General features: G+C 43.7%; 1 protein-coding gene across 1 annotated transcript in view; it reads right to left on the bottom strand.

Moving 5' to 3' along the window:
• The window catches only part of IP6K1 (inositol hexakisphosphate kinase 1), a 55,509-nt gene extending 43,386 nt beyond the window's left edge, over positions 1-12,123 (bottom strand). The window contains exon 1 of the mRNA XM_078078119.1: positions 11,926-12,123. The gene's annotated coding sequence lies outside the window, so the exon portion shown is untranslated. The remainder of the gene's footprint in view (positions 1-11,925) is intronic.
• Positions 12,124-12,597: the final 474 nt, after the last annotated feature.

Raw genomic sequence — 12,597 nt, 5'->3', positions numbered from 1 at the left:
CCAACTCTTGGTTTTGGCTCAGGTCACGATCACAGGGTCCTGAAACCGCTCCACCCTCAGCAGGGAGTCTGCTTGCCCTCTCCCTCTGCCCCTCCCCCTGCTTGTGCAAGCGCCCGTGCGCTCTCTCTCTCCCTGTCTCTCTCTCAAATAAATATTTAAACTTTACCTGTTCAAATTCCTATGTGGTTTTTGTCTCCTAAATGGACACTGACAGTTGTTTCAACGAGTTGAAAAGGCTAAGTGGCACAGACTGAAAGTGAGAAATTTTATTATCTATATAAAATCCATATAGCTCTGCTTTATTCACAATTCTACTGATAAAAACTAATACAACACTGTAAATAGACAAGTTAACATGCTTAAGGGTCCAAGCAGCCCTTCCTGGTACACTCTGCTTTGGGAAGTTACTCAAGCTTAATATTTGGCTCCCTGAGGCCAAAGTTACCTTTCTTTGGAGACACTCATGAAATAGTTAATACAACCACATATTTTAGAATACATCTTCCCAAACACAGTAGAAACTTCTTAGCATTTATTCTATGTTTTATGCTAAACAAATCACTTTAATTTTCACGCAGAATATAAAACCAAAACAGCCTATGCACATCTTGTGCTTGCCTGAAGTATCTAGTGGGCTACTTGGCCCTGACCCATTCAACATCCTCCAGCTGAGCAGAAACTTTTTTTTTTTTTTAAGATTTTATTCATTTGAGAGAGAGAGAGAAGAGAAGAGTAAGAGGGAGAGGCAGACTCCCCGCCGAGCAGGGAGCCCAATGCGGGACTCAATCCCAGGACTCCAGGATCATGACCCAAGCTGGAGGCAGGCGCTTAACCAACTGAGCCACCAGGTGTCCCGAGCAGAATCTTTATAAATAAGTTTCAAAATACTCTCCACTAAATCAAGTTTGTGACCAAAGAGCAACTATAAAGTCTCCAAATCAATCAGGGACCATTAATATAAAATCTGCAAAAAAACTTTTTAAAGTATATAATCAAGTATATATGTTGAGACCCTGTAGAACAAATATCGTACTAAGACTAACACAGTTCCTGTCCTCAGTAAACTGAAAGTGAGGATGGAGGGCATCCTCCCCACACTCTAAAAAATGTCTAAGATTCTATAGCTATCCCACCTGAGGAAAGAATGGTATCCTAGAAACCTTCACAATATTTTCAAGTGTGGGAATATAATCATGGCGGGTTTCAAATTCCCCCAGAAACACTCTAGGTGCTAACAACCAGTGTCAATATCCATGGTCAGGAGAAACTTTTCTGAGAACAGCATTTGATAATGTTTCCATAGTCAATAAATAAGAGAAAAAATTGGGGCGCCTAGGTGGCTCAGTCGGTTAAGCATACAACTCTTGATTTCAGCGCAGGTCATGATCTCAGGGTTGTAAGATCAAGCCCCGCATCAGGCTCTGCACTGGGTGTGGAGCCTGCTTAAGATTCTCTCTCTCCCTCTCCCTCTGCCCCTCCTCCCCACTAAAAAAATAAAATTAAAATTAAAATAAATAAAACTGAAAAACACAGCATCTAAATCCTATAGCAGTTACTTGCATTATAAATCTAACTTTAAGCCAAATCACAAGAGTTGGTCTCCCACTCTCTCCCATTCTCTACCCTGGCAAGGGAACAAACCTGTTCACATCACTTCAACTACCAAAACAATGTTATAGTTCAGATACAAGGCCTCCATATGGTCTCACTGACTATACTGGTTTAGACAAAATTTCAATTTTTTGGAGAAGAAAAACTGAGTAACATACACACACACACACGAAATAGCTGACATGGGAAGAAAGTACAGCAGCAAAGCAAGGCGATCAGTGTACCAGAGCCATTCACACAGTCTTCAGCAGACACAGCAACCAGACAGGCTGTAGGGAGCAAAGGCCACGGCTACCAAAGGGCTCCGAGATGAGGAGAGAGGAGAAACAAAGTCCCCTGCCTGGCTCTTATGACTTATTAGTCAAGTGAAGAACTGCAGAATGAATTATCTGAACTTTTTCCTATGAAGGATTATTTATATCTTAATCTCAGGTTGCATGAAGACTAGAAATCTGACCTGCTCTGTTCAATGGGAATGACCCTAACAACAGTCCTATTCTTGAAAAGATAAAATCCTTAAAGGAAAATTGGATTTGTTTTTATCTCCCCTAAGTGCTTTTACCTAAAAGTAACTCTTGATGCTTTACAGGTGTTTTCTCATTCACCCTCAGAGTCTTGATAAGGATTTTTACCATAAAGAAGTTTTACACACAGCTCCAAGATGTAGACCTTCAGCAGCCCCCAAGAGCCAGTATTTCAATAAGGGCCACAGTACAACAATAAGGCTTGCTCCACAGCACAGATTACATTTCCCCAGGTAAAATGAGTACCTACTCACAGCCCAGTTTCCCAGGTATCATGCCAGGGTGCAAAGCTGCTTAAAAGGAAAGGAAAAGTTGTCTACATTTAAAAGATGAGGAAACTAAAGCACAAAGAAACTAAGCAGATGAAAGCTAAAGCAGAAAAATGAAAAAGCTGTATCTAGCCTACTTTATAATTGGTTCTGAATCTAAACATCTGTCTAAATTCATGACAAATATGAAATGCCATGTTAGTTCTTCTTTAAAAAAAAGCTGTTCATTCTAGAAAAACCCCAGGCATCAAGATCTATTTTGTATATATAAAAAAATCACTACATGGAGGTTTATAGAGGCTTTATTCATAATTGCCAAAACTTGGAAGTAATCAAGATATCCTTCAAAAGGTGAATGGATAGGGGTGCCTGGGCGGTTCAGTCAGTTAAGCATCAGGTCATGATCTCAGGGTCATGAGATGGAGCCTGCAATGGGCTCCACTGCTGGGCCTGGAGCCTGCTTAAGATTCTCTCTCTCCCTGGGGCACCTGTGTGGCTCAGTTGGTTAAGTGTCCGCCTTCAGCTAAGGTCATGATCTTGGGGTCCTAAGATCGAGCCCCACGTCGGGCTCCCTGCTCGGTGGGGACTCTGCTTCTCCCTCTCCCTCTACCTCCTCCCCCCTGCTCATGCTCTGTCTCTGTCTCTCTCTCTCTCTCAAATAAAGAAATAAAAATCTTAGGAGCGCCTGGGTGGCTCAGTCAGTTAAACAGCTGCCTTCAGCTCAGGTTGTGATCCCGGGATCCTGAGATTGAGCCCCACATCGGGCTCTCTGCTCAGCGGGGAGCCTGTTTCCCCCTCTCCCTCTGCCCCTCCTCCAGCTTGTGTTCTCTCTCTTTCACTCATTCTCTCAAATAAATAATAAACTCTTAAAAAAAAAAAAAAGAAAAATCTTAAAAAAAAATTTAAGGGGCGCCTGGGTGGCTCAGTCGTTAGGCGTCTGCCTTTGGCTCAGGTCATGATCCCAGGGTCCTGGGATCTGGCCCCGCATTGGGCTCCCAGCTCCACGGGAAGCCTGTTTCTCCCTCCCCCACTCCCCCTGCTTGTGTTCCCTCTCTCGCTGTGTCTCTCTCTGTCAAATAAATAAATAAAATCTTTAAAAAAAAAATTTTTTTTAATTCCCTCTCCCTCTGCCCCTCCCCTACCCCACCCCACCCACCCCCACACGTGCGTGCTCTCTCAAAAATAAACAAATAAATAAAACAAAAGGTGAGTGGATAAATAAACTGTGGTCCATTCAGACAATAGAATATTATTCAGCACTAAAAAGAAATGAGCTATCAAGCCCTAGAGACATGGAGAAACCTTAAATGCATATTACTAAGTGAAAGAAGCCAATCTAAAAAGGCTACATACTGTATGATTCCAACTAGGGGACATTCTAGAAAAGGCAAAACTATGAAAACAGTAAAAATACTAGTGGTTGCCAGGGGTTGAGAGAGAGGGAGGGATGAAAAGGCACACACTGGATTTTAGGACAGCAAAACTATTCTGTATGATACTATAATGGTGGATACATGCCGTTATACATTTGTCAAAACAAATACATTCTATGGAAAGTACAACATCAAGAGTGAACCCTAATATAAACTATGGACTTTGGGTGATAATGATGTGTCAATGTAGGTTCACTGACCAACAAATGTACCGCTCTGCTGTGGGATGTTGATAATGGAAGTGGCTACTGAGGACAGGGGGTCAGGCGGTACATGGGAACTCTCTATACTTGACATTTAATTTTGCTATAAACTTAAAACTGCTCTAAAAAAATAAGTCTATTTTATAAAAAGCCAAATTATTTAAATGTTCTAATATTTTATCTGGGTGGTTGTTAGACAAATGTATACATGTATAAAAATCAAATGCTGTCCACTTTATATGTATTTTATATGTATTTACAAGTACATGTATTTATATGTGTATATATTTTATTTATATGTATTTCAATAAGTTACTTTGAAAGGAAAACATTAATAGGGCAAACTAATCATCTGAGGGAAAATAACATCTGTGCTTAAATTAACACTGGAAGGCAGAGCCTTGACGACGCATGGGCATTGTCCGAACACTGAGACTCCCTGGCTCTGTGGCCTAAACATCTTATTCTCAGTTTCCTCCACCATAAAATGAATGTACTACTGCTTGTCTCATAGAGCTGTTAAAAAAGAAATTTTTTCTCATCCACTTAGTTATTCAAAAGAAAAACAGGCACACCAGGAAATAAAGATTCCAATCAAGTGAGAGGAATATTACATATTGGTTCTCTCTCCCAACAAACTATAAGAAATACAGTGAACTATGAATATAGACACTGGGGCACCTGAGTGGCTCAGTCAGTTAAGCGTCTGCCTTCAGCTCAGGTCATGAGCTCAGGGTCCTGGGGCTCCCTGCTCAGCGGGGAGTCTGCTTCTCCCTCTCCCGCTGCCCCTCCCCAGGCTCATGCTCTTGAGCTTGCTTTCTCTCTCATAAATAAAAATCTTTAATAAATAAAGATACTTAATATTTTTAATAAAATGCCCTCTAAAGAAGCAGTATTTTAAGAGTTAATTTTCTCACTTCAACCAACTCCCACATGAAAGTTTCATTCATCTTAAATCCCCACCTTACCTTCCATCCAGAACATATCATTTTAGCAGCTCCATTAGAATCAATTTAATTTTTTAAGAGATTTGGGAAGCTTTAAAAGAGGACAAGAAACTAGTCACTGACCTGCCCCAAGAAGTCAATGATGAAACAAAATGCAATATGCCAAACAGAGCTATGAATAGGCAAAATATGGAAATGACTTTTAATGGGGGGGGGGTGGATTTAAGGGATGAACACTCCACACCAAAAGCACTGTGTGCTACTTCCAGAAATGAAAATCTAGAACCCTTAGCTAAGACCCTCTGGTTGATGCCAATTTTCTAACACTACACATGAGAGATCATCAGACAAAGAAGCTTCAAACTTTAAAAAGTTACATGTGAATTACAATTAAAATTCACATGCAACTTTTTAAAGTAGCAAAATGCAGGCCACATGACTCACAGTCTAAAGAAGCAGTGTCCACTGTGGCAACTGGACGTGAACAACAGAGAAATGAAGGATGAATTCTGTGAATCCTGTGAATGACCAAGAAACCTCCTGGCCTGCATCAATTAACAGAAATCCAGGGGAGCCTGGGTGGCTCAGTTGGTTAAGCGTCCGACTCTTGATTTTGGCTCAGGTCATGATCTCAGGGTCATGAAATCCAGCCCCGTGCCGGGCTCCTCACGGGGCATGGAGTCTGCTTAAGATTCTCTCTCTCTCCCTCTCCCCCTACCCACATTTGCACGTGCACACACTCCTCCCCACCCCCCCAAAAAGAAAGAAATCTAGAAGCATGACAAAGCACTGATGTAAGTTCTAAAGCAAACAGACCCCCCCCTCCATCTAGAAGCTTGTGTCCACTTGCAATAAATAGTTCCTGGTTACTTCAACTTGCCACCTCAATGGAGTATCATTAGTTCTTGACCCAGTATGGGTAGATATGGAAATCTGGTAAAAGCAGAAAATGAAGCCTGGAGCTGAGAACTATGAGGGATGAATAACAACAAAACTGGGCCCAGGGCCCATAGGACTGCTCTTTAACTTTTCCTGAAACAGTGTCCCTCTGATGTAGTCTGGGAGTCAGAGCCATTCTACTCTCAGATGTATACTGAAGAGAAATGAAGGTATGTACACACAGACTTGTACAAGAACATCTATTGCATCTCTATTCATAACAGTCCCAAACTGGAAACAACCCACATGCCCATCAGCAAATGGTATAGCCATGAAACAGAAAACTATTCGGGAATAAAAAGGAACACAACAAAATGGATGAACCTCAAAAACATCATACTAAGCAGAAGAAGCCAGATACAAAAGACTTCTCATTATTCTCAGTAGTTCTATAAAGTCTTGGCTAACACCAAGTTAGCAAATAAATACCAAGCCACTACTCCTAGGGGAAATACCAGGTTAGGTTTCTGTGAGCCTCTGGTCACATTTTTGTCAACCAATCAATTCATAACCCTCCAGAGCTACATACATAGAATATATAACCTTGTATGTATGTTTCTGTTTAAAGACACTTTTAATATACAGTAGTCTCCCCTTATCCATGGTTTTGATTTGCACAGTTTCAGTTACCCAGCGTCAACCACGATCCAGAAGCAGATGGTCTCCTCCTAAGGTATGGTCAGGTCAGTAGTAGCCTAACGCTACGTCACAGTGCCTTCGTCATTCACCTCACTGCATCTCATCATGTAGGCATTTTATCATCTTATATCATCACAAGGGTGAGTACAATACGATATTGTGACACAATATTCATGTAACTTTTATTACAGTATATTGTTATAATTGTCCTAATTATTAGTTATTGTTGTCTCTTTCTGTGCCTGATTTATAAATTAAACTTTATTATAGGTATGTATGTAGAGGAAAAAACATAGTACATGTAGGGTTCAGTAACATCCCCAGTTTCAGGCATCCACTGGAGGTCCTGGAAAGGATCCCCTATAGATAAGGGGGACTACTGGATATTGTTGACACATTAACACTGCACTCTCAGCCAACAGTACTATAATTCATGTCTGAACAAAACTTATCTAATACACGTATTTTCTCCATAAGGGGCATCACAACCTTCTCATGCTTAGGAAGATAAACGGCGCTTCAGAACTACACTTGAGAGACATTTTAAACAGCAAAATTCCCAACAAAAAAACACAAAAATGTGAAAAACCATGGCACTAAACAGACCATGAAAAGGACACTTGTTTACCGAATTAGAGCTAAAACAAGAAGGCAGAGTGTCACCTTGTTCCACTTCAGCTGGGAATGGACACAACAGGCAATTCAAATTTTTTGCGATTTCTGGTTGGCAAAGGGTTTTCTTTCACCAGCGAAGTGGCTCAAATTTTCTTAATTCATTGCCAAATTAAAAAATCAGGAAATTTCACATAAAAATTCAGATTTCTTGTTTTCTTTAAAAAAAAAGAAAATCACAAGTGGTGCCTGGGTGGCTCAGTCAGTTAAGCGGCTTCCTTCAGTTCAGGTCAGGATCCCGAGCCCGGAGCCCCAGCCCTGAGTTGGGCTTCCTGCTCAGCAGGGAGTCTGCTTCTCCTCTCCCTCTGCCCCTCCCCTCCAACTTGTGCTCTCCCTCTCCCTCTCTCACTCTCTCTCAAATAAATAAATAACATCTTAAAAAAAAAATCAAGATCTGGTAACACAACTGGCTGGAACTGAGCAACAGTGACCCTTTAGATAAGGCCTGTGCTTGCTAGATCACCCTAGTCCCTAACTCTATGCAATGCCCTTACACTCTGCTTCCCTAAATTTGTCGCCAGCTAGCCCGTGATGTAAACACATCATTTACCAACACGGATGTTTATATAATATACTGCTGACTATAAAAAGGTACAAGTCAGGATATATAGCATTACCTCATTTTTGTAAAAATTAAAGACAGGGAAAAAAGTCTGGTTATACACTAAAACACAGGAAGTTAAGGATGATCCTTTTTTTATTTCTTCTTGTTACTCATATATTATCTTTTTTTAAACTAGAGAATATAATTACTTATATAAGTTGTTTTTATTTTTTATTTATTTTTTAAGATTTTATTTATTTATTTGACAGAGAGAGACACAGCGAGAGAGGGAACACAAGCAGGGGGAGTGGGAGAGGGAGAAGCAGGCTTCCCGCAGAGCAGGGAGCCCGATGCGGGGCTCGATCCCAGGACCCTGGGATCATGACCAGAGCCGAAGGCAGACGCTTAACGACTGAGCCACCCAGGCGCCCCAGTAAGTTGTTTTTAATAGCAGCTTTGAGTTATAATCATACAATTCACCCATTTAATGTGCACAATTCAGTGGTTTTTAGTATATTCACAAACATGTGCAATTATCACTACAATTTTAAACATACTCATCACCTCATAAAGAAACCCCATAACCTTATCTATCATTCCCCTATGCGCTCATCCACCTTCAAGCCCTAAGCAACCACTAATCTACTTCTATCTCTATAGATTTGCCTATTCTGGGTATTTCATACAAATGGAATCATATAATATGTGATCTTTTGTGTCTGGCTTCCTTCACATGTTTTCCAGGTTCATCCATGTTGTGGATGTACCAGTACTTCATTCTTTTTTATTGCTAAATAATATTTCATCATATGCACATACACTTTATTCATCCATTATCAACTGATAAGACAGTTGTTTCCCCCCTTGGCTATTATAAATAACACTGTATATAAACATTCACATACAGGTTTTTATGTGGACATGTTTTCATTTCTCTTGGGTAGATAACTAGGAGTGGGATTTGTGGGTCATACGGTAACTCTATGTTTAACCATTTAAAGAACTGCCAGACTCTTTTCCAAATCCTGGTAAAAGCACAGATCCATTGGCACAAATATACAAAATGCCGGACTCCTCTCTAACTGCATCATTTTACATTCATACCACTCTCTGTGTATGAAGGCTCTGATTTCTCCACATCCTCACCAACACTTGTCATTACCTGACTTTTCAATTACAGAATAAGTCGTTCATAAGTGTTCATTCAATCCTAACACACCCAGAGTTTTATGTACTTCAGGCTGCTCTTATTCACAGACATCAAATTTTAGACTTGAAAAGAGACCAGTTGGGGGCGCCTGGGTGGCTCAGTCAGTTAAGCGTCTGCCTTCAGCTCAGGTCATGATCCTAGGGTCCTGAGATCGAGTCCCGCATCGGGCTCCCTGCTCAGCGGGGTGCCTGCTTCTCCCTCTCCCTCTGCCATTCCCCCTCCTTGTGCTCTCTCTCCTCTGTCAAATAAATAAATAAAATCTTTTACAAAAAAAAAAAGAAAAGAAAAAGAAGAGAGTCCAGTCCTAGACCTACTCACCTAGACTGCCCACCTTCTGTAAAATGAAGGGACAGGAGTAAATGATCCAAACTCCCACCCGCAAATGAAACTTTTACAAGAGGTTAGCAGCAAATTTTCTAAGCACTAAACAAAATGAAGTCACTAACGGGGATCCAGCCCTCAAGTGAACATGTTTTCCCATCAAAACTCATTTGCAATGCCTCCTACATAAATGCAACTTTAAAACAGTAGCAAATGACAGTCTTGATCTATCACTTTTCATAAAAGAACCAAGGTATCTTAGGCTGTCCCACACAGAATCCACTGCTCAAATCCTGCTGTAATAGAGGAGGAGAAATAAAATCTAATTTAAAATTGGGGCAAAAGCACAGATCCAGTGGCACAAACACACAAAATCCCCTACTGCTCCCTTGCCCCAAGCCAGAGACAGAGTGTACTGTGCAGCCTTTCCCCAGCTCTCCCATCACTGCTCCCCACAGTCTCAGGGCAGCACTGGGAGGGCAAGCAGCAAATAATACTGACACAATTACAGCAGCCCAAGGTGGCGGTGAGACCAAGACCCAACCAAGAAGAAGGTCTAAGAATCTCGGCACCCACTGCTATGTTCACCCAGTGCATGTTTTCCAAGAATCAATACTGGATCTTAGCCAGGAAAGGGATGGACCACACAGCCCCTTCTGAGATGCAGAATTACTTTCCGTTTTCAGCCTTCAGTTCTGCACTTTGAGCAAGTTCTGCCTCTGTCCTACAGCACTGAGGATGGGCCTCCATAAGACCCTACAGGTACAAGCACTTCAGGCAAGGTAGGAGGTGGAGATCCATGGCCACCAAATCCCCATTTTCATGTGTTTATTCTGCCCATTTCCCTGTTTAAATACAGAAGGTATTTTGAACTCCAGACAAATTTAACACTCTTGTAAACATCTAGTTCTCATCTACTACATGCAGGGGTTAGGTCTTAGCAGAGGAAACAAAAAAAATATTCTTAAAAGAGCAACTACTATTTTGTTTTTTGTATAAGGGCAATACCCCTTATACAATACACCCCTTATACAAGTACCCCCAGGGACTGGAATATCTGGGGAATGTTTCATAAAGAGGACCTGAGCTGGACTCTAGAGAAAAGAGAAGTGGGGATGAAGAAGAGCTGGTATCCCAAAGAGGAGCAAAAGCCATTGCACTCGGCTGGCAAGAGAACTGTGTAAGGAAATATCGTGTGTGGGATGTCTAGCAAATCATTTGGTTAATGAGGATTAGGATAAACCCTGGAGAAGTGGGCTGGGGCCAGCTGAGCAGCAGCACCTTGAATGCCAGGTTAGGACATCAGAGCTCATCCCATAAGCCTGCAACAGTTTCTGACTTCAGTGTAGGATCTCCAGTCTCTCCAAGTGTGTCTGTTGCTCATAACAGTTAAAACTGCTGACATTTACAGGTGAATTACATAAATACAAGGAAGAGTCTTTGTGTTCTCACAAGTAAGACCATCGCAACAGGCCGCCAGCCTCCTCTGGTTCAGCATCTTCTCCAAAAGGATCTCCTGATCAAGGAGCTGGTTTCTTTCAAAATTAAACACTCAGAGATGACAGGATCCTGACACAAGCACACAAAGTATTGTTGCTTGACTTAGTCGATTCATTCAGGCTTTTTGTATGACCACATACATGGAGCCTGTGCAGAGGAGCCAAGGGACCACAGGGAAAGCGCAACGTGTTCTGGAGCACTTAGAACTCTTCCTAGACCTGTACACCTTGCCCGTGGTCTCTAACCCTCCCACCCTCGCAGGAAGGGGGCCTGACGGTGTTTTCATTGGGCAAAATACATCTAGTCTCTTAAAAGTTAATTTGACAGTTCCATACCATCCACAACGACAAAAGTAAGTTTCATTTCTTTTTCTGACTCTAATACAGTCCTACATTTCCTTTGTCTCCTGATGACACTGGCAGAGTATCTACCTCTTTAGAAGATAAAACCAAGTCATCACCATAATATTAACTTTCTTCTAGAGCAAAAAGAAGACCTTACCACAAGTCCAAAAAATGGTCAGAAACCAAAGAAATTATGTTCCAAAATAAAACTCGGGCATCATGGACACTTAAGCAGGCTCTTCAGGAAGAAGCAAACACTGAGCTCCGAGCAGCACAGGAGCCAGGCGCTGGGCAGAGCTTTAGCCCTGCCAGAATCACAGGGCCGTGACACTGGCCTGCCTGCGTTCGTGGGGGCTTTGGCCTGTTTCGTCTAGTCTTAGTTTTCAACTAAGTGAAAAACACTCGCAAGAACCACATCTAAGAAAGAGGCAGGTGTGTATTTCTCACTCGGGAGCAACAGAAGACTCCCGAGAGCATCAGGCTGGCAATGGACACGTTTCAGGGATGCGGGTCAGAGGAGATAATTTCCCGCTACCCCGCAGGCCGGCCTTTGGGCGCAGGGCTCTCCGACCTCTCCCCGCGGCCGTCCACCGGCCTCGGCGCTGGCATGTGGGAGGCTCCACCGGCGGCGGGTCAGGACGCTCGAGCGATGTGTGAACGATGCTTGGCGGATGCCCCGGCCCCGCGCGCGCCAGCTCCAACCCCGCGCCCGCCGCCGCCCGCCCCGCCGGCGTCAGGCCGGTCTTTCGGCCCGGCTCCTGTCACTCACCGGCCCGGCCCGGGCAGCAGGCGCCCACGGCTCCCCACGGGAGCTGGGCCCCCCGGGCCTCCAGGTTTCGGCCCGCCCCCGGCAGGCAGCGCAGGTGGATGAGCCCCGCAGCAGCGGCCCAACACCGGCCGCTCAGTCCAGCTCCCGGCGCTGCCCACTGGGTACGGATCAACAACAAGATGGCGGCCAGCCGAGGGGGCAGGGGCCGGGCGTCATAGTAACCAGGACGGCGAAGAACCGCCCCAGCTGAGGATGTCTCCAATCAACAGCCTCTTCATCCGACGCCTAAGGGAGTGCTTCTCGTTGACAGGTCGGCCGACCTGTCACTCAGAGCCTGCCTCTCACGGCCCCTGCCGAACGCCTCGGGACGTGACTGTGACGGCGAGGGCTGGCGCATGCGCGCCGTTCCCAGAGTTGCTGGCGGCAGAGCTTTCACTGGAGGCTCTGAGGCTATACCGCCCTTGGCCTTTTCGGGTGTGCAGCCTTTTTGCGAAGGCGGCAAGCGTCTTTTCACACACGCGCGCACACTTAGAGAATGCCTGCTGTGTGCTATATGATTTTTTTGCCACCCACCCTGGAAGGGAGGGCTTGTTGTCTAGGTTCACTGGTGAGGAAACTGAGGCGCAGAGGGGGAGGCCTGGCCAAGGTCACGCCACCTCTGGAAATGGAGGC

Source organism: Halichoerus grypus, chromosome 1, assembly GCF_964656455.1.
Source record: "Halichoerus grypus chromosome 1, mHalGry1.hap1.1, whole genome shotgun sequence".
In the NCBI taxonomy this organism is placed as follows: domain Eukaryota; kingdom Metazoa; phylum Chordata; class Mammalia; order Carnivora; family Phocidae; genus Halichoerus; species Halichoerus grypus.
The sequence above is the reverse complement of the archived record's forward strand: the minus strand, read 5'-3'. Positions and strand labels throughout refer to the sequence as shown.